Genomic DNA, 19,847 nt, shown 5'->3' with positions numbered 1-19,847 from the left:
TCCTACTGAATTTGTCTTTTAGGCTCATTGGACATTACCACTCCTGCATTCTGCAATACAGCCAAATTGGTCCTCTCTCTGTTCCTCAACATGTGACACTTCACCTCCCTTTTGACTTTTCAGTGGTAGTCCCACATATCCAGAATGCATTTCTCTTTAGCTCTGACTTACAGAGTCCCTCTCTTTAAGATACAGTTTAGGGGGCAGCTGGGTTGCTCAGTGAATAGAGAACCAGGCTTGGAGATGGGAGTCCCTAGGTTAAAATCTGGCCTCCAACACTTCCTACCTTATGACCTGGGCAAGTCACTTAACCCTCACTGTCTAGCCCTTATTGATCTGTCTTGCAACCTATACTTAGCATTGATTCTTATACAGAAGGAAATAGTTAAAAAAAAAAAGGTACAGCTCAAAATAATTTTCTTCTGCATGATAGGAAAAGTCACTTCTTCTCCCCCTCCAACTAATTGTGTTCCAAGCTACTTTATGTTGTTCTTTAGTCATGTCCAACTCCTTGTGACCCACCCCATTTGGGATTTTCTTGGCAAAGCTACTGGAGTGGTTTGCCATTTCCTCCTCCAACTCATTTTACAATTGAGAAACTGAGGCAAACAAAGGTTAAGTCACTTACCCAGGGTCATATAGCTAGTAAGTGTCTGAAACCAAATTTAAACTCATGAAGATGAGTCTTCTTAATTCCATGCCCAATGCTCTATTCACTGAGCCACCTAGCTTCCCAAACAAATTACTTTATATTTCTTTATATATGTTTGCAATATTCACTTTGTATTCATGCTGTACATATATGGTATATATTTTTTTCTATGTAACTATTTTCTCTCCCATTTTAATGAATGAAACTCCTCATTAGAATGGATTGTTTCATTCTTTGTGCTCGTATCCCCAAAACCTAGTGCAGTGCCTGGCACTGAGGAGACACTTACTAAGTGCCTATTGATTAATTGACATAGGTACAAAATTATTTCAAAGTGGACTGATGAAAGCAGGGCAATGTAGCCCTTGGCACATTGTTCCTGTATTGAGTGTTGACTGAATGTTTACTGAATGTTGAATAACACTCATAGATTTATGGCTCTGTAAATCTAGGAGAGATGTAATTATTAGGGTCATATCTAAGCATTTCCATGCTGACATGGTGAAAAAAAGATCCAATTTTGGAGTCAGGAAAACCTGACTTTATGTTTTGTCTCTGACACATATTAGTTATGGACAAAAGTCACTTAATCTCTCAATGCCTTGGGTCATTATGTATGGCAGAAAGTTTCAGATGAGTGGCAAGTCTGTTATCTATAGAGGGCTTTTCCAAGCTAGGAATTCCTTGCACTAATGAAATCATGGGCCATATTATGACTTTCAGAAAAGTGGCTCTTGCCTTTTCTTGCCACCCAGTAAGTGTGGCTGCTTGACCTGAGGCTGGCTCCCACATTTTATGTGGGCTATGATTCCCTGGGAGCTCTGTCTCCATTCCTGTACATGTATCTCAGGCCTGTTCCTTTCCTGCCAAAGAAAGAAGAGGGCATTGCTCCAATAAGCAGCTTCCTTCTCTTCAGAGCCCCCAAAACCCACATGATTAAACCATTAAAATCCTCTGCCTCAAAGAGGAAATAAGACCTCAAGGGATTAATACACAGGTTCAAGTTTTGATGGAAAGAGGCCAAGAGCTTTGGAAGATAGGGTTGCTGTCCAGGCCCAGGTAGGATACCACAGGCAGTCATGGGTCAGCAAGAAGCACTGTACTTGGTGGGATGTGGAAAAAGGAATGGAAAGAAAAGTAATAAAATGGATCAAAAGCACTCAAAGGGAAGGGAAAGGGCAACTGAAGGGAAATTTTGCCTGAAGGGTAGAAGTGTTTATAGCAAAATGGGGATGGTTTTTGCTGTCTTTCCCTGAACCTACCATGCTATGCCATGGCACAGAACATGTGGAAAGTAGTGCCAGCCCTGTTTTTGGGAAATGTCTCACAAATACTAACAAGTGACTCACTTTATTCATCTGGGCAAAGCCAGGCCAGTGTTGTTCTCTTTTAAACATTCATTACAAAGTCAGACCAATTTTTCAATTGGACTGTCAGTCCCACTCTCAGATGACCCCATAGTCAGAGTTCTGGACCAATGTGTCATCCTGGCCACTGATTCCCCTGTGTGTGTTGCCTCCTCCTATTAGAATGTAAGCTCCTCAAGGACAGGGACTTTCTTCCTTTTGTTTGTATCCTTAGTTGTTGGCATAGTGCTTGGCACACTGGAAGTACTCAATAAATGGTTGGTTTGGTTTTTTTTAATCCATTCATTGTAACTTCTACTTTTCTTGAAATACAAGCTTGTCATCTCATCATAAATAAGAAACATTTGAATTCATACTTAATAAAGAATAACTCCTTCTGGCTGTACAGAGACTGCAAGATGAGCAAGGAGTGTCAGGGATGAAGGCCAGAGTTATTGACTGTGTTTATTTAGTTGTTCCTTGTATCTATCCTTGTAGTCCAGACAAGTCAGCTCCTTTACTTCCCTATCAGCCTTATGGGAAGTTTAGAAGCTGTTAGTATTGATTAATCAATGACTACAGAGTGCCAGACCAATACCCTTGGGAGAATAAAAAGCTTCTGGAAAATGAGACTCTTCTCATTCTTCCTCATTATGTTTGTGAGTTATTTAGAAGTGGCATCTGGGTCCAAACTGATGAAAATATCGTGATAGTATTAGGTATATAGGAGATAGAAAGAGACAGAGAAACAGAAATAGAAAGAGACAGAGCATCATAGCAACAGAGAAAGAGAGAATTAATGAGAGAGAGAGAGAGAGAGAGAGAGAGAGAGAGAGAGAGAGAGAGAGAGTGAGAGAGAGAGAGAAGAGAGAGCAGTGATGGGGGAATGTATTTAAAAAGTAAATCCAAGATTGGATCTACATTGAACCAAATATCTAGAAATCTATGTTCAGAAATTTGTATTTGGTTGGTCTTCAGTGACATTTAATGTCACTATTTCAAGGATCTGTGATTTTGTCATCATGGGTTCTTAGGCTACAGATGTATTTATACCTTGATAAATGTCAAGTCTTGTTATTTCTATCACTGCAACATCTCTAGTGTACATCCCCTTCTTTCCACTCATAGAGACATCTAATTCAGGCTCTCATTACCTTTCAACTGTATTAACCAAATATTATTCTGAGATCTCTGCATCAGATTGCTTCCCTATGGCAATCTATTCTCAACAACTACCAAAGTATTTTTTCTTTTTTTTTTTAAACCCTGACCTTCCATCTTGGAATCAATACTGTGTTTTGGTTCTAAGGCAGAAGAGTGGCAAGGGCTAGGCAATGGGGGTCAAGTGACTTGCCCAGGGTCACACAGCTGGGAAGTGTCTGAAATCAGATTTGAACCCAGGTTCTACTGTCTATAGGTCTGGCTCTCAAACCTCTGAGCTACCTAGCTGCCCCCTTGAAGTATTTTTTTCTTAAAGGGCAGGTTTGATCATATCAACTCCTTTCCCTTACTAACACTCAGTAAACTCTAGAGATTTCCTATTAACTTTAGGGACATAAGGAAACCTCTTACTATGGCATTTAAAACTCTCCACAATCTACTCCCATCTTTTTCAGTCACATCTGACTCTTTGTGACCCCATTTGGATTTTTCTTGGCAAAGATACTTCAGTGGTTTGCCATTTCCTTCTCCAGCTTATTTTCCAGATGAGGAAACTGAGGTAAATAGGGTTAAGTGACTTACCCAGGGTCTCACAGCTACTAAATGTCTAAGGTCAGATTTGAACTCAGAAAGTTGAGTTTTCCTGCCTCCAAGTTTGGTACTGCTGTGAGACATTTTTTCCATCTTATCAGACTTCTCAAATGTTAATCCTCTTTACTAACTCATCATACAGCCATATTGGTCTTCTTGTTTCTTACCATGTCATTCCATCTGTTCCTTCATGACTATGCATTGGTGGTTTCCCAAACTGAGAGTGCTCTCCCTCTTTACCTTCACCTATTGGAATATTTAGTTTTTTCAGGATCAGCTCCAGCCTCACCTTCCGCACAAGGTGTTTCTTGGTCTTCTTAGAGGCTAGTGCTTTTGCCTCTAAGGTTATATATATCTTGTACTTGTTTTATGTGTGTTTTGAATATATATATATATATTCACTCCCATTTGAATATCAGCACCTTGAGGACAAGGACTGTTTAGTTTTTGTCTTTGTATCTGTAGTATTTAGCACAATGCTGGGCACTTGGGAGATGCTTTAAAATGTTTATTGATTGAACTGTGAGCCTTGATGTGACTAAAATGTTGATCACTTTTCAGCCAAGCCAGGCTCTAGAATTAGCTAGCCTGGCCCTTAGATGACCAATATGTACAGTCTGCCACTGTAACAGTAATCAAGGTTATTCCACTTGGTAGGACCTACCATAACTTGTTTTACTATTGGTCAGTTCCTTAACTTTCCCATCAGTCAGATTGCAATTATATTAATAGGATTAAGAAATGTGCATTGATTTATCAGTGGTTTAATGCTTTCTACTAGCATAGCCTTTGAGAATCCAGGGTCATCTCTAAGCCTGGAAGAAGCATCAGAGCAAGACTCTAATGAAAGAAAGTTATTTTATAGGCAAAACTCCTCCTTCAAACTTGATTGGTCAACATTATAAAAAGTGATTACGGAGTAGTTTTTAGATCAGAACACTTGAGCGTTTCACTGGAAAAAGGCTTTGGACTTCAGTTTATATCCTTTTTCTTCTATTTGTTATCTGGATGTGCATAAAACATTTCCCACTCTGAACCTTGGTTTCCATAGTTACATAATGAAAAATACAATACTTATATTGCTCAGGTCACAGGGTTGTTGTAAGGAAGGGAAAACACATTATAAAATTTAAAATACTATTGAAATATGAATTGTTATCACTATTACTTTCATGCAGATCAGAAATTTCTTTAATTCAATTCAGTTTAACAGACATGTATCAAGTATCTCTGATTATCAAGGCATTGCGCTAGGTGGTAAAAAAGATCTAGACAACAACAAAATTAGTCCCTGCTACCAAAGAACTAATATTGTTTTTATATTAAATTATGATGATGGGAAATTCTGAATCTCTATTATGTATAGCTTATTTATTAAGTATCTATTAAATTTAGCACAATAGCACCCATAGTATCCTTCTTGTCCATGCCCCCTTCTGAACATTTTTCTGTTCTTATTTTAAAAATGTTTCATTTAGAGCTTTTTCTTTCTTATTTTTAAAATCATCACTGTTATTAACACCTACTTCCCTCCACACGTCTTCCACTCCCTAAATATAAAAGTTCTCCCCTGTAACAAGTATAAATGAGTAAAATGAATGTTGGTCTCTTTCTGCACCTCTCCCTAGCAAGAGGTGAGAAGCATGCTTCAGAATCAGTCTTCTGGAGCTGTGATTAGTCATTGCATTGGTCAGAATTGGTCATTTCTTTCAATGTTGTTTTCCTTTACAATAGTCATTGTATGAATTGTTGTCCTGGTTCTGCTCACTTCACTTTGTATCTGTACACACATCTTCCTAAGTTTCAAGAAGTTTATATTCTAATGTGTAAATAAAGCATTTAAATAGAATAAATATAACACAAAAGGACATTGAGTTGGTTAGATAGATGCCAGCTGGTTCCTTAGATTCAGATAGATGTTAGACTCAGTCAGATGGCACAATTGTTAGTATCCCTGAACTTGGACTCAAGACCTATTCCTCAGAACCTCACGTGCTTTGGTAAGGAAGCATACCATAATGTCTCTGTTAGTGTTACTACTGCTGCTCCAGTATACCTTTCTCCGTTAACTATCATGCTCGAACCATTGGTATACATTTCAATGTTGGGTTGTTCCAGGGGAGTGTCCTTTAAATCATTTCTTGTTTTTTCTACTACTGATATTGTTTCTTGGCAATTATGTATGGGTTCCCCTTCCAACGGCAGATCTGGAATCAAGGATGCCGGATTCAATGGTTGGCAACATTTTAAAGAAATGTTTTCGTTGTTTAGTAACACAATTTCATATTGAGAAAGTCTTTGTTGTGTGAAAGCTTGTAAATGACATTTCTTCAATATGGATTCTAGTTGGTGTGCAGAGTAGACATTAAGTTTTGATCCTAATACCAAATCAGATGACTTTTGGATCATGGTTGCTGTGGATGCAATTGCTCTCAAACAGGGAATCATTCCTTTCTTAATTATATCTAGTTGTGTACTATAATATGCCATTGGCCTAAAATTGGGTCCTAAAGTTTGGACTAACACTCCAGAAGCTATGCCTCTTGCTTCATGTTGGATGTACCTCTCCATGGTTTCTAAATTTGGTGCTTGCAATGATTTCTGGCAATTACAATCACAACATTTTGTATTTGTTTGTGTATTATTGCTGCTATATTTTACATTGCTTTTCCAAGACCTTTGTTTGTTATTAGCTTGGAATAATCATGCCTTTAAATAACAGTCTTGAACCATGTGACCCATTTTTCCACAGAGGAAACATCTGGGTAAATTTCTCCTTTGATTGCTTTGTGTGTAATTTCTTGTGGGTTTGTACAATTGCAGAATGGCTAGATTTTTTATTTCTTCAATTTCTTTATATTTACTTGAGCTATTTGCCTCCTTGAGCTTGGCTTTAAGCTCTTTTATTATTTCATCCTTTTCCTCTAGCATTTCTTTATGACCTGAAAATATGTAAGTTGCCATTTTTCTTAAATCTTCCAGACTTAAAGTTTCCCAATCTGGGCATTGAAGTTTAAAATATGATCTAATAGGTGTGTTACTGCCTTTCACAAATTGTTTCCTTATGTGTTGGAGATTTTGTTCAGTTAAATTTTCAGATCCAAGCACTGCTACTTCAATCACTCTATCGAGGAAATTTGATGGAATTTCCCCACTTTCCTGTCTCAATTTCTCAAATTTTCCCCAAGTATCTGGTCTTTTTGAAAAAAGTTTTCATTGCCCCTAATAAGTCTTCTCTGGCCTTTCTTAGGTAACATAGATTTTCATTATTAGATAACTCTAAGTCTGTTCCTTCCTCTGACCATGATGTTAAATTTGGATTGTTTCTTATTTCATCAATGAATTGTTGTTTTTCCCTTTTTGAAAATAATTCTGAGAGAAGAATTTCAGTGTCCTGGAAATCTGGATCATAAAGCCTAATTGCTCTTTTAAATTCTTTTAAACATCTCATAGGTTCTGAAAACCAGGAAGGCATTCTTTTTTTCAAACTTTCAAGGTCAGCTGTTGTAAATGGTTTATGTGTTTTAATATGAATTATGCCGCTATCTGGTTGTAGGCTTGTTTGATCTCTTAGTGGCAATATTGGTATTCCACCTTCAGCCCCATCTGTATTTTCTTGCTGAACTACATTGTTATTTTTAGGTATGTTTTGTTGTGTGTTAATACCTTTGCCACATTGTTTTTCTTCAGTCAATTGCTTCATCATTTCCTTTAGTTGCATCATCTCCTCTTTTATGGCTAAAATCGTCACAGCCATTTCATTATCTTTTGTTTTTTTCCCAAAAATTAGATGCACACCTTTTTTTAGGGCATAGTATAATTGGGTTACGAAGAATAATGCTCCAGCATATGTGGGAATGAATGAAATCAAGTGATACATACTTATATTCAGCCATTGCAAAGTTTCATAGATGCTAAGCAGAAAATAAATATAATCTGGAATCGTGACAAAAAAATAAATTGTAAAACACATACAAGAAATATGCAATCCAAGCTAGATAACCCATGGCAAGTAATAGTTTATTTGCTGTCTTGTATCTTGACAAGCTTTTTGCAACAGAAAAAATGTTTTTAAGTCTAGCCCTTTAAGAGTCACCTCCTCCCTTCAGGAGGAGTGGTTTCTTTTGGGTGTGGTATCATTAGGCAGATTAGTTGCACTCAACACTGCTCTCAAAATGGTTACTTTTCAGTCACACAGGCTTTTGAAATGTATGCAGGCCCAACTTCTCTGAAACTCCAATTGCCTTCTTTTTCTCAAATTCTTGACAAAAATAGGTTGGAAAACCTAACTGGCTCTGCCAAAAATTGTAATATTTATTGGGAAAGGAAATGGGATTGGAAAACAGGGGGATAATGGGAGGTTATGTATGGGGTATGGAGGAGTTGAGGGGAGAGGGAACACTTCTTGGTGAAGCAAAAGAGGGAGATGCCCCCTGCTGAGAGGACACAGCAGGGGTCTGATAAGGACTGTTTGTTGTAGAATGACTGAACTGAAGTTCAGCTCCCTCTATGACCAGAAAAGATAGTCCACTTATCTGACTGCAAATTCAAATAATATAAAGTTTAATAACCAGTTGGAATTGGAGTTTTTTCTCAACTTCAGAGTTTAGGCCAGGCCCTGAGGCTGGCAGAGGTTTCTCCCACTCCCATCTACTCTATATCAGTCCAGTTTTGTATAATTCAGAATCTTAGCAGTAGACAGAAAGCAAACAAGAACAGGTCTAACCTTCAGAAGTGATTGGGCCTGAATCTTAGGGCTGAATCAAGAAGAGGCAGCACACCACACCAGACTGGGCTGAACAAGCTCCTCTCTCCTCTAACACCAGGAAGCAAGTCCCCCCCCCCCTAACCCCCCCACCCCAGGCAGGAAGGAAGTGCTAGTCACAAGGCCTAACTGCCACTCCCAGTTGGCCCCTTCCCCCATAAACTGTCAGTCTTGTTTCCTTTCCACGGTTAGTATCCCTGAACTTGGACTTAAGACCTATTCCTCAGAACCTTGCTAGCTGTGTGATGCTGGGCAAGTTGCTTAGCCTCAGTTTCTTCATTTGTAGAAGGGGATCATAATATCACCTACCTCAAAATATTATTGTAGGGCCCAAATGAGATAACATATGGAAAGTGCTTTGCATGCTTTAAAGCACTATATAAATGCTGGCTATTTATTCTTACCATTTATTTTCCCAATTAAAAAAAAAAAGTTTAGTTACCAATTTTTGACAATTGATTTCTGACATTTTAGAATTCAGATTTTCTCCCTCCTCCCTTACGCCCCCCCACTTCCAAGATGGTAAATAATCTGATATAGGTTATATCAGTTCTTTCACGCAATGTATATTTCCATATTGCTCATGTCATGATAGAAGACATCACACAAAAAATAGAAATCTCATGAAGGAAATAAAGCAGATGGCTCACTCTGATCTGACTCCAACATTTCCTTCTTTGGCTGTGGATAGCATTTTCATCATAAGATTATTACTATTTATTATGTTTAAGTAGATTTTTTTAAAGAAAAGGAAAAACTAATTACCTAGAACCATGATGGTGGACCTATGACACGCATATCAGTACTGACACACATAGCCATTTTTGATGACATGTGGCTGCATGTGGCTGCATATAGAGAAGTATGGGGCCACATGCCAAGAAGGATGTTTTTTTCCTCGAAGTGACACACCACCTGAGTTATGCTTGGTTTTTTTGGAGAATTTTGACATATCAAGCTCAAAAGGTTGCCCACCATTGACCTAGAACCACTATTTCCTGGAAGAGAACATATGTGTAGTTTGGAGTGACCAGAGGTTCTCTTGCCTTTATTTTGACCCTAATGGTTATACTGTCTGTCCTAGAGGTCCCTGCAGAGATCTTTGCAAATTTGTTAGACTTTTAGGTTTTTCTCAGCAGCCATCAATAGTAAACAATGGTCTTCAGACTGTTACAGCCTGTCTTGCATTTCTAGAAGAAGGGATCATAGAGTCATCCAGCCTAGAACTGGGAAATTACTGAAAGGTTATCTAGTTCATCCCTTCTATTCTATACTTCATTTAAGAGATAAGGAAATTAAGTTAAGTAACTAAAATCATACAAATAATAAGCATCCAGGGTGGGATTTGAACCTTGGTCAGTGCTTTTTCTAAACATCTGCCCTAGTTTTAAAGTTGGACTCCTATGGGACCTTTTTCTTTCCAAAGGCAGACCATTATCCTGTAGTAACTTTCTCAGCATATACAAACCATAGGAAAGAAGTCTAACTAAGAGCTGCTACAGATATGATTGACACCTTTTAGCAATTTGGATTAGAGTTCTACTAGGCTTGAATTCATAGCAAATAATGAGGTTTTTCACTTAGTTTGAAATTGTGAACCTCAGCCTGGCACATATTTATTTATGAAGTGCCTACCATGTACAAGGTGAGAAACAATGTGGTGTGAGAGTTAGTGTGGATTTGGAAAGTTCTGAGCTCAAGACTTGCCTCTGATGGCTAATGAGAGACTATAGTGATGCCATTGAGTCCCTCAAAAGAGCTACAGATTTACACGGGCAAGATGAGTTTTCCCTTCTGGAATTCCCTTCATTGATCTAATCATACCTCTAACTCTCATCCCAGCCCATCCCACAAAAAGTTAAATATATGTAAGGCACTGGGCCAGATGTGGAGGATACAATGACAAAATTAAAACAATCAAGACACTTAAATTCTACTGGAAAGATATTCTATGTTCATAGATGTTTTATAATTATAATAAAAGCTCAGGAGTGTAGGGGATAGGGTGGAGCAAGGGAAAAATCAGACAAAGTGGTCTAAGAAAATAGAAGGAAGGAAGGCGTTTTCCTGTCAAATAATGATAAAAGTATCACAGGATCATATAATTTGGAATTGGAAAGAAAACTTGGAAATCACCTAGTTCAATTACTCTTATTTCATTAAGAAGGAAACTGAAGCCTAGATAGATTAAACAACTCTAAGCCTGTTAGGATTATGAGAATTGGAGACTTTTACCCAAATTACAAAAAGATTTCAGATTTCTCCTTGGGCTACAGATATAGTAGTTAGGTTTTCAGGGCACTGTATATAGATTTTTTGTTCCTCTGACCTCCCCGTGACATCTGTGCCCTCCTCTCCAAAGATGCATAAATCATTTTTAAAGAGAATAGGATCATGAAAAGAAACAAGAGATATGCAAGATACTCGGTTTTACAAATATTAAATACTCTTTGAAAGACATATTAACATGAAATAAAACTATCAACATTTCAATTAAACAAACAGCCATTAAAAGCCTGCTATACACAAGGCTATATGCAGAGTGGATAGAGTGCACTGCTTGGAATCAGAAAGACTTGTCTTTCTGAGTTCAAAACTGGTCTCAGATACTTACTAGCTGTGGGATACTGGGCAAGACACTTTACCCTGTTTGACTCAGTTTCCTAATCTGTCAAATGAGCTGGAGAAGGAAATGGTAAATCACTCCAGTATCTTTGCCAAGACAACTCCACACTGGGTCACAAAGAGTCAGATACAACTGAAAAGACTAAACAACAAATATAAAAAAATAATAAAAGTAATGTGGTAGATAGAGCACTGGGAGTGGAGTCAGAAAGACTTATTTTTCTGAATTCAAATCTAATCTCAAACACTTACTAGCTGTGAGACCCTGTGCAAGACAATTAACCCTGTTTGATTCAGTTTCCTCATCTGTCAAATGAGCTGGAGAAGGAAATGGTAAACCACTCTAGTATCTCTGCCAAGAAAATCTCAAATGGAGTCCTGAAGAGTCTGACTACTGAACAACAATATAGACAATGCCTTATATTCTAAGCATGGTGAATATGAAGAAAAAAAAATCACCCCCAAATAATATTTTTCCTTAAAGAGCTTATAATCTAGGAGGGTATAGTGGATGTAGGGAATGCAGAGAGGTCTTTCGAGGATTGTGACATCTGTACTATGTTTTGAGGGAAACTAGAGAGGCTGATCTGAGGAGAAGGTACATTCCAGGCATGAAGGAGAGCTGATGCAAAGGCACAAACACAATGTCATATATGATCAGAGACCAGCCAGAGGGGAGAATAACTGGATTTAAATTTTAAAGTCACCAGAGAATGAACCACAGAGGTTTATAATGTATATCACAAACAACATGGTGGCCTCACTATTTCACACGAATGGATGTGATTCCCAGGAAAGCCTGTTGACAGCAACATTTTAGAGGGCTCACAAAACACTCCTGGCTGTGGAGCAACCTTAGGACATCCCTTAGCCCTAGAAGCAGCACAGAGATATCATAGACTTTATATTTTAAAAAATTGTTTTGGAATCAATATTATGTATTGGTCCAAAGACAAGAGAGTGGCAAGAGCTAAGCAATGGGGGTTAAGTGACTTGTTCAGGGTCACACTGCTAGGAAGTATCTGAGGTCAGATTTGAACCCAGGATGGCCAGAGGCTCTCAAATCATTGAACTGCCTATCTGCCCCCATAACACATACTTTAAAAGCTGCCCAAGTCTATACTTTTTGAAGAGTTTTATCAATTACTCTTATAATCTCCTTAACTTGTTTCTACTGGTCACTGTGGACTGAGCCCCCTTCCCCCCCTTTTTAAAACTACTTCAATTTGAAGAGTTTGGTCCTTTTAACAAATCTACAGAATTGTTCTTTCCCAGGAATGGATGAGAATACCAATTCTTTCCTCCCACCCCATTCCTCTTGTCCAATCAAGGTTGAACACAGAACAGCTGATTTAAGGGTGGGAAGGAGTCCATGGAAGGGAAAGTGAGGGGATGTGGTTTCCAAGGCAATATTCAAGTTGTTTCTCCTGACCCACTGACCCACCCAACCCTTCTTAGCAGCTGAGAAGAAGCCAGCCAAGCTGCTGAGATGGAGGGAATAGAGCTCCACACCTTGGGAATCCCAGCGTGACCCCACCCTGGGTGGAAGATTCAGCTCTCACATTGTGTAAGGCCCTGAGGGGAGTCAGGAAAAGGTGAGCCAGAGAGGTCTTAACTTACCAAGGCTCCTTCTGTGCCTCCTTCTGCTCCAACCTCTGCTCCACAGGCTAATCTGAGATCAAAATCGTGGTTTTTAATAACATTTCATTCTTATAGAGGACTTTAAGATTCAGAAAATACTTTACTCCTACCAATGGCTGGGACAATAATTATTGTCTCCATTTTCCAGATGAGAAGACTAAGGCATGCCTCAGGTTGCAAAGCTAGCAAATGAAACAGCTCTCAAAACCCTTTTAATTCCGCTTTTGCTTTGTGTCTATTTTGGGAATCACAAATACATTTGTATAATTTTATTTGTATAGTTTTCCTCCCTTTTGCTGCTTACTTCTTGCTATAGGAGGAAGCATAATCTAGGTTGGATGCTTTGTGGACTCAGAGAAGAAAGCTCTTTGCCTGATTAGCAGCCCTAGACTAATCAGATCATTGTGGCACCCTGGGTCATTCTATTCCAGGAGTGAATATCTTCTTCCCTTCCTGGCCAACCCCACATCCTGCTGGACTGGGGGTTGAGTGCCTCATGTTTCTCATTATCTCTCCCTCTTTCCCTCTGGTTTGCCCACTGTAAGGACTTCTGTCTCCACCCAAAGGTTCTATTTTTAAACTTTCATCTGTAACACTAGGCTCAAGCAGGTCATTCCCTCCACATTCATCTGCCAACAGATAGGCTCAAATGAAAGCTGAGTTTCAAGGCAACTCTGCCAGGAAGAACAAGCCTCTCAGGCTAGCCCATTTGGTCAAAAGACCTCAAAAGACCAGCCTCACAACCTGGACATCTCCAACTAGACACAAACCAGAAATTGTAGTAATAATCCCCCAAGGAGATATCTAATCAGCATCTCCCTTTTGAAGTGCTTGGATTATCTCTGACATCTCCTTGGAAGAGTAGATATGATAATACCAGTGGGACATAAGGGAAAACTAAGGTCTAAAGTCTTAGAGTTAATTGATTGATACAAGAGCCAAAACTTAGGTCTGCTAAATTGTAAATTCTTTTTACAAAACTGTAAACTTGTAACAGGGGCTAAGTATAATGCAAGATCTGGAGTCAGGAAGACCTGAGTTCAAATGTTGCCTCAGGTACTCACCAGCTATGTGACTGGGTGAGTCGTATCTCTCCAAACCTCAGTTGCCTCATCTATAGAATGGGGATAATGATAGCATCTATCTTCCACTTGGGAGGATTAGATAGATATATATAAAACACTTTGGAAATCTTACACCACTATAGAAATGGTAGCAATTGTTATTATTATTAGCTGTTAAACTTCCCAAGGACAGGGATTTGCATTTTCTTTTCATTCAACAAGCATTTAGTAAATTCCTACTACATGTCAGTGAGAGGTAGAAAATATTATATATAATATAATATATTATTACATATGTTAAATATTATAGCTAGGTATATAATAAATATTATTATAACATGCTATAATAGATAGAAAGCTGACCTTGGAATCTATAAGACCTGGGTTTAAGTTCTTCTTTGGACTATGATCCTGGTGAAGCCATTAGACCTCTCAATGCCCAAGTCTAAAAGTTGCAGAATAGTTATTGGTTTACTGGATTGGGTTTTTGTTTATGATCATTTCTAAGATTTCTACAGTGTTTGCACTGAGCTGTTGCTGGTTAGGACCCTTGGACCTTGTTGTTTGTCCTACTGTGAACCCACAAGATCCCCGGGACTTCCCAGTTGCCTGATAACTGACCTTATTTTGGTATGTTATCTCCCCCCAATTAAAGTGTGAGCTCTTGAAGAGCTAGACTCTCAGGATTTTTCTTTTGGTATACCCAGATTAACAAAGTGCCTGATTTGTGGTAAATACTTAAGAAATATATATTCATTCATTCAATTGCCAATTAGTACTTGCTCTACAATTTATGGTTAAGAATTATATAGGACACTGAAAGATTAAGTTACTTGCCTGGGATTATTGCTGTTGAGTCTTTTCAATTGTAAATGACTCTTCATGACCCCATTTGGTGTTTTCTTGGCAAAGTTTTGGAGTGAGGTTTACCCATTTCCTTATCCAGCTTATTTTACAGATAAGGGACTAATAGAAATAAGGTTTAATGACTCGCCTAGGATGACACAACTTATGAGTGTCTGAGGCTGGATTTGAATTCATGAAGATGAGTTTTCCTGATTGCAAGTCTTGTGCATCTATCACACCACCTAAGTACTCTTACATGGCCAGTATTTGTCAGAGGCAGGATCTGACCCTAAGTCTTCCTGATTCCGGGGCCATTTCTCAGGTGCTAGAGATACAAAGACAAAATAAAAAATCATCTCTGTCCTTAAGGAGTTTGCATTCTCCTACATTTGGTAGCTAGCTCTCCCAGAACCCAGTGTAGTACTATGTATATATAGTAGGTGTTTAATAAATGTCTTTTGGAATACTGTTGTCCAGGCTTCTTTTTCATCTAGTAGACTGGGATGCTTTTTGGAAGTGGAGTCAAGCCTTTGCTGGGTATGTGCCTCTTCTGTTCTGGTTTGTAAAATAAAATAAAACAAAACAAAACCATTTTCTCTTTAAAACAAAGTACTTCTCTTTGGCTCCTTCTACTCTTTCTGGCTTTGGCTTGGGAGTAAAAATGACAGCCAGACCTACTCTTGTGGGATTTCCAGGATAACTTGTCATAAAAAGCAGAGGAGGAAAAATCACTAATCTTGCTAGAAACAGCTTTTACCGGGGCTGTCTAAGGCAGAGCTCAAAGTCTTTTCTGGTTTGGGAGTAGGAAGACTAAACATTAATCATCCATGTCTGAGAGCAATCACCACCAACCTCATGAATCCCATTCTTCTATTTGGCTTGTCATCATGGAAAGAGAACTTAGATCTAGAATCAGAAGTAAATTTTATGCTAGAATCTTAGCTCTGTCACTATCTACCTATGTGGCATTGTGGAAATCACTTAAACCCAATGGGTCTCAGATTTCTCAACTATAATGGAAGGGGATTCAATTAGATGACTTTTAGTTAGTCTTGGCAGCTAGGAGACACAGTGGATAGAACACCAGGACTAGAATCAGGAAAATGCCTCATCCTGAGTTCAAACCCTGCATCAAACACTAATTAGCTGTGTGACCCTGGGCAAGTCATTCAACCATGACTGCCTCAGATTCCTTAGCTATAAAATGAGCTGAAGAAGGAAATGGCAAACTACTCCAGGATTTTTGCCAAGAAAATCCCAAATGGGTTTTGGTTTTATATGAGTATTCTCTCACAATCTGACCAATATGGAAATATATTTTGTATGATCATACATGTATAACCCAAATCAAACTGTTTATCATTTCAGACAGGGGGAATAAAGGGAGGAAAGAAGACAATTTGGATCTTATAATTTTGGAAAACAGATGTTTAAAAACTGTAATTGGGAAAATAAAATATTAAAAAAAATAAGATAAAGAACAAAAACAAGAAAGAAAAAGAAAACCCCAAATGGGGTCATAAAGAGTCATTCATGACTGAATAATAACAACAAGGTTTCTCCCAGTACCTACCACCATATAAACACAAAGGATGGGGAATGAATTCTTGGATCCTTGGCCAAATAAATCTGGCATCTTCTTATCACTTATTCTTTAGAAAACAAACAGAAATTGGATGAGATATATTTCTAATGCTTCCCATTTGCCTGGGCTGCGCCTTTCATATTTCCCAGTTAAGGCTGGCTAGGGTTAGACAGACTTAAAGGGTTTCAACTCTGACCTCAGCTCTATAGGCAAGAGTCCCTTCCGCTGCTCAGAGACCTTTTTCCCTGCTTCCAGACCAGGGACTCTTCGCTTTTTTCAAGTCCCTTGGCCAGAGGGGAAATCCATGGATCTCCTCTCAGAATGCATTTTTAAAAATGCCTAAAATAAAATACACAGGATTATAAAGCAAACTGATTATGTGGAAATATGTATTGCATCTCTGTTCCAGCCTCAGTCATTTGCAGTGAATGAGTGTAATTCAATCTTAATTTGACCATGCTGATTTGATCATGACCATCTTTGAGTTGACCAAAGAAAAGAGTGATTTGCCATTACATTCTTCAGTGAATTAAGGCAAAAAAGCTAGGGTAAATGACTTGCCCATAGGTCCTCCTAGGTGCTTCCTTGGTTTGATGATAGAAAATCTTTTGGTACAGTGGATAAAGCACTGGACATGGAGTCAGGAAGACCTGAGTTCAAATGTGACCTTAGATATTACTAACTATGTGACCCTGGGCAAATCACTTAACATCTATTTGTTTGCCCCAGTTTCATCATCTGTAAAATGGGGATAATAATAACCTTTATCTTCCAGAGTAGTTGTGAAGATTAAATGAGATAACAGTTGTAAAATACATAGAGCATAATGCCTGGTACACAGTCAGCACCATATAAATATTAGCTATTTAAAAAAAAATATTTACCATCTGCCTTAGAATCACTATTCTAAGGCAAAAGACCGGTAAGGACTAGGCAATGGGGATGAAGTGACTTGCCCAGGGTTACACTGCTAAGAAGTGTCTGAAGTCAGATTTGAACCCAGGAACTAAGGTTCCTAGAACTTCAGTGACTTGCTCAGTCACATGGGAAGTAAGCGAGTGGGAGCCAAATCCTATGACTAGAGATCTGATGTTCTTTCCCAGATATTGCCCTCCCTTGCCCCACGACTTCTACCTCCTAATGAGATTGTGTCAAATCGCTGAAGGTTTGCTAAATTCAGGATATACCCTGAAAGTCTCAGCCCTATTTTATTATATCCAAATGTGAATTAACCAGTGCGGGAATTCTTCCTTTACATGAGCATCCGCAACTCATTTATAACTTAGTTTCTTAGATGAGACAAATGGCTTGCCCATTATCCCACAGCTAGTTTGTATCAGAGGTCTTCATAACTCCAAGGCAGGTGGTTCTATATCATCTATATATCATCTATATCATTCTATATCATTAGTCAGCATTTTTAGAATTACTGCTATGTGCTGGGTATTGTGCTAAGTGCTTTTAACAAAAATATTATCTTATTTGATCCTCCCAACAGCTCTAGGAAGTAGGTGTTATTGTTATCCCCATTTTACATTTGAGGAAATGGAGGCAGAGATTGAGTGATTTGCCCAGGATCATACAGTTGGTAAATATTGCAGGCTAGATTCGAACTCAAGCTTTCTTGACTCTGAGTCCAGTGCTTTATCCGCTGCATGACTAGCTGCCTCTTAGAAATACATCTCTTAATTTATTATCTGATCAATTTATTGTTCAGTTTTCTTTAGTCATGCCCAAATCTTCATGATCCTATTTGGGATTTTCTTGGCAAAGACACTAGAGTGATTTGCTATTTCCTTCTCCAGCTGATTTTCCAGATAAAGAAACTGAGACAAACAGAAGTAAGTGACTTGCCTAGGGTCATGCAGCTAAGCAGTATATGAGGTCAGATTTGAACTCAGATCTTCCTGATTCCAGATCTGGCTCTCTTATCCACTGCACCATCTACTTTCCTTTTCTTAAGTCTAGACAATCCACAGAACAATAAACCAAGTCCAAATTTGTAGAGTTTGCTGATTTCTAAGACACAAATACTTCTACTGAAAATATAACAGTTGGCTGTCTGGGACCAACCCACCCAACCACCTCTAGCAGTCATACCTTATTTCCTTTCATGACTTTATTATACAGCCATGGTATTATGCTTCCCTTATTTCAGGGGTTTTGCACAGGTTTGTCTCCCACGTCAACAGGAATGCCCTCCCGTGCTACCCTATTTCTTTGTATCCCTAGCTTCCCTCAAAATTTAGTTCTAGCACCACCTCTTGTGTGAGGTATTCTCCTGATTCACTTCCCTGCAAGCTGCTCATTTCTCTTCAATGGAAATAATCTTTTTTTGCTTGTAAACATTCTGCAGGGCAGCTGGGCAGCCTAGTAGATAGAGTGCTGGGTCTGAAGGCAGAAAGACTTATCTTCCTGAATTCAAATCTGACCTCAAACACTTAATAGTTGTGTGACCCTGGGCAAGTAATTTAAATCTGATTGCCTCATTTTCCTCACTTGTAAAACAAACTGGAGAAGGAATTGGCAAACTATGGCAGTACTTTTGCCAAGAAAGTCCCTAAAGGGGTCATGAAGAGTCAGACACAATTTAAAAACAACTGAACAATAATATATTCTATATATACTATACAGGGATATGTTGTTTCTCATAATAGAATGAAAACTTCTAGAGGACAGGAACTATTTAATTGTGATCTTTATTAGTAGCCAGAGCATAGTGAATGATTAATGCTGGCTGACAGACCAGTGGTAAACATTTTGGCTTGATTGCTATAAACCTTTGTTAATAATTCTTTAACTAGCCAGAACTTCAGTAAACCATTTTTTTTAATTACCATCAACTTTTTATGTAGGGTACAGAAAGATTTTTTTATAGTTTGTTTCATATTGATTGTTTTATATATAGCCAAAAATACAGATTGTTTTACATCAAAACAAATGGCAAAAAAAAGAAAACTAGTTAATGATTGATTTCACAGATTTATGGTAATTATTAAAAAAGCTTAAATTTGGTCTCGGACACTTACTAGCTCTGTGTCTCTGGGCAAGTCACAACTGTTTGCCTCAGTTTCCTCATTCGTCAAATGAGCTGGAGAAGAAATGGCAAACCACTGAAGTATCTTTGCCAAGAAAACCGCAAATGGTTTGAAACGAGGTGTCAGACACAACTGAACATGAGACTTAAGAAAGTGATGGAGAAAATGTCAATAAGGCAGATTAAACTTCAAAGTGTATTGTGCACTCATTTCCCCTCCAGAGAACTGGTTTTTATACATTTAACAGTATGCCACTAGCTTTAAAAATCAAATAGAGAAGTATGGATTATATTGTAGAGACCATAGGGAGTCATTAGAGCTTATTGAGCAGAGGTGGGGGTGACCTTCTATGAGCTAAGTTTTAGGAAAAGCATTTTGGCAGCTGTGTCCAAGACAGATTAATGAGGGGGAGAGACTCGAGGCAAAGAGGCCAATTAGAAGTCCTGAGGTCTGGGAGAGGAACAAAGAATTTTGGCTGATCAGAGAGGGCTTTATAGAAAAGTAGGATTTGTTCTGAGTTGCAGAGGATCGGT

General features: G+C 38.4%; 1 protein-coding gene and 1 long non-coding RNA gene across 5 annotated transcripts in view; one reads left to right on the top strand and one right to left on the bottom strand.

Annotated features, from left to right (window-relative positions):
* Positions 1-19,847, top strand: part of FGF1 (fibroblast growth factor 1) — a 167,411-nt gene that overhangs the window by 29,298 nt on the left and 118,266 nt on the right. The gene's annotated exons all lie outside the window — the stretch shown is intronic.
* Positions 1-19,847, bottom strand: part of LOC130458226 (uncharacterized) — a 124,211-nt gene that overhangs the window by 51,161 nt on the left and 53,203 nt on the right. Inside the window, exon 3 of one of the 2 annotated variants that reach the window (XR_008917334.1) lies at positions 12,761-12,812. The exons of the other annotated variant lie outside the window; for it this stretch is intronic. This is a non-coding gene — a long non-coding RNA (uncharacterized LOC130458226). The remainder of the gene's footprint in view (positions 1-12,760; positions 12,813-19,847) is intronic. 2 annotated transcript variants of the gene reach the window in all.

The sequence above is a fragment of the Monodelphis domestica genome, chromosome 1 (assembly GCF_027887165.1).
Source record: "Monodelphis domestica isolate mMonDom1 chromosome 1, mMonDom1.pri, whole genome shotgun sequence".
Lineage (NCBI taxonomy): Eukaryota > Metazoa > Chordata > Mammalia > Didelphimorphia > Didelphidae > Monodelphis > Monodelphis domestica.
This window is presented reverse-complemented; position numbering and strand designations above follow the sequence as displayed.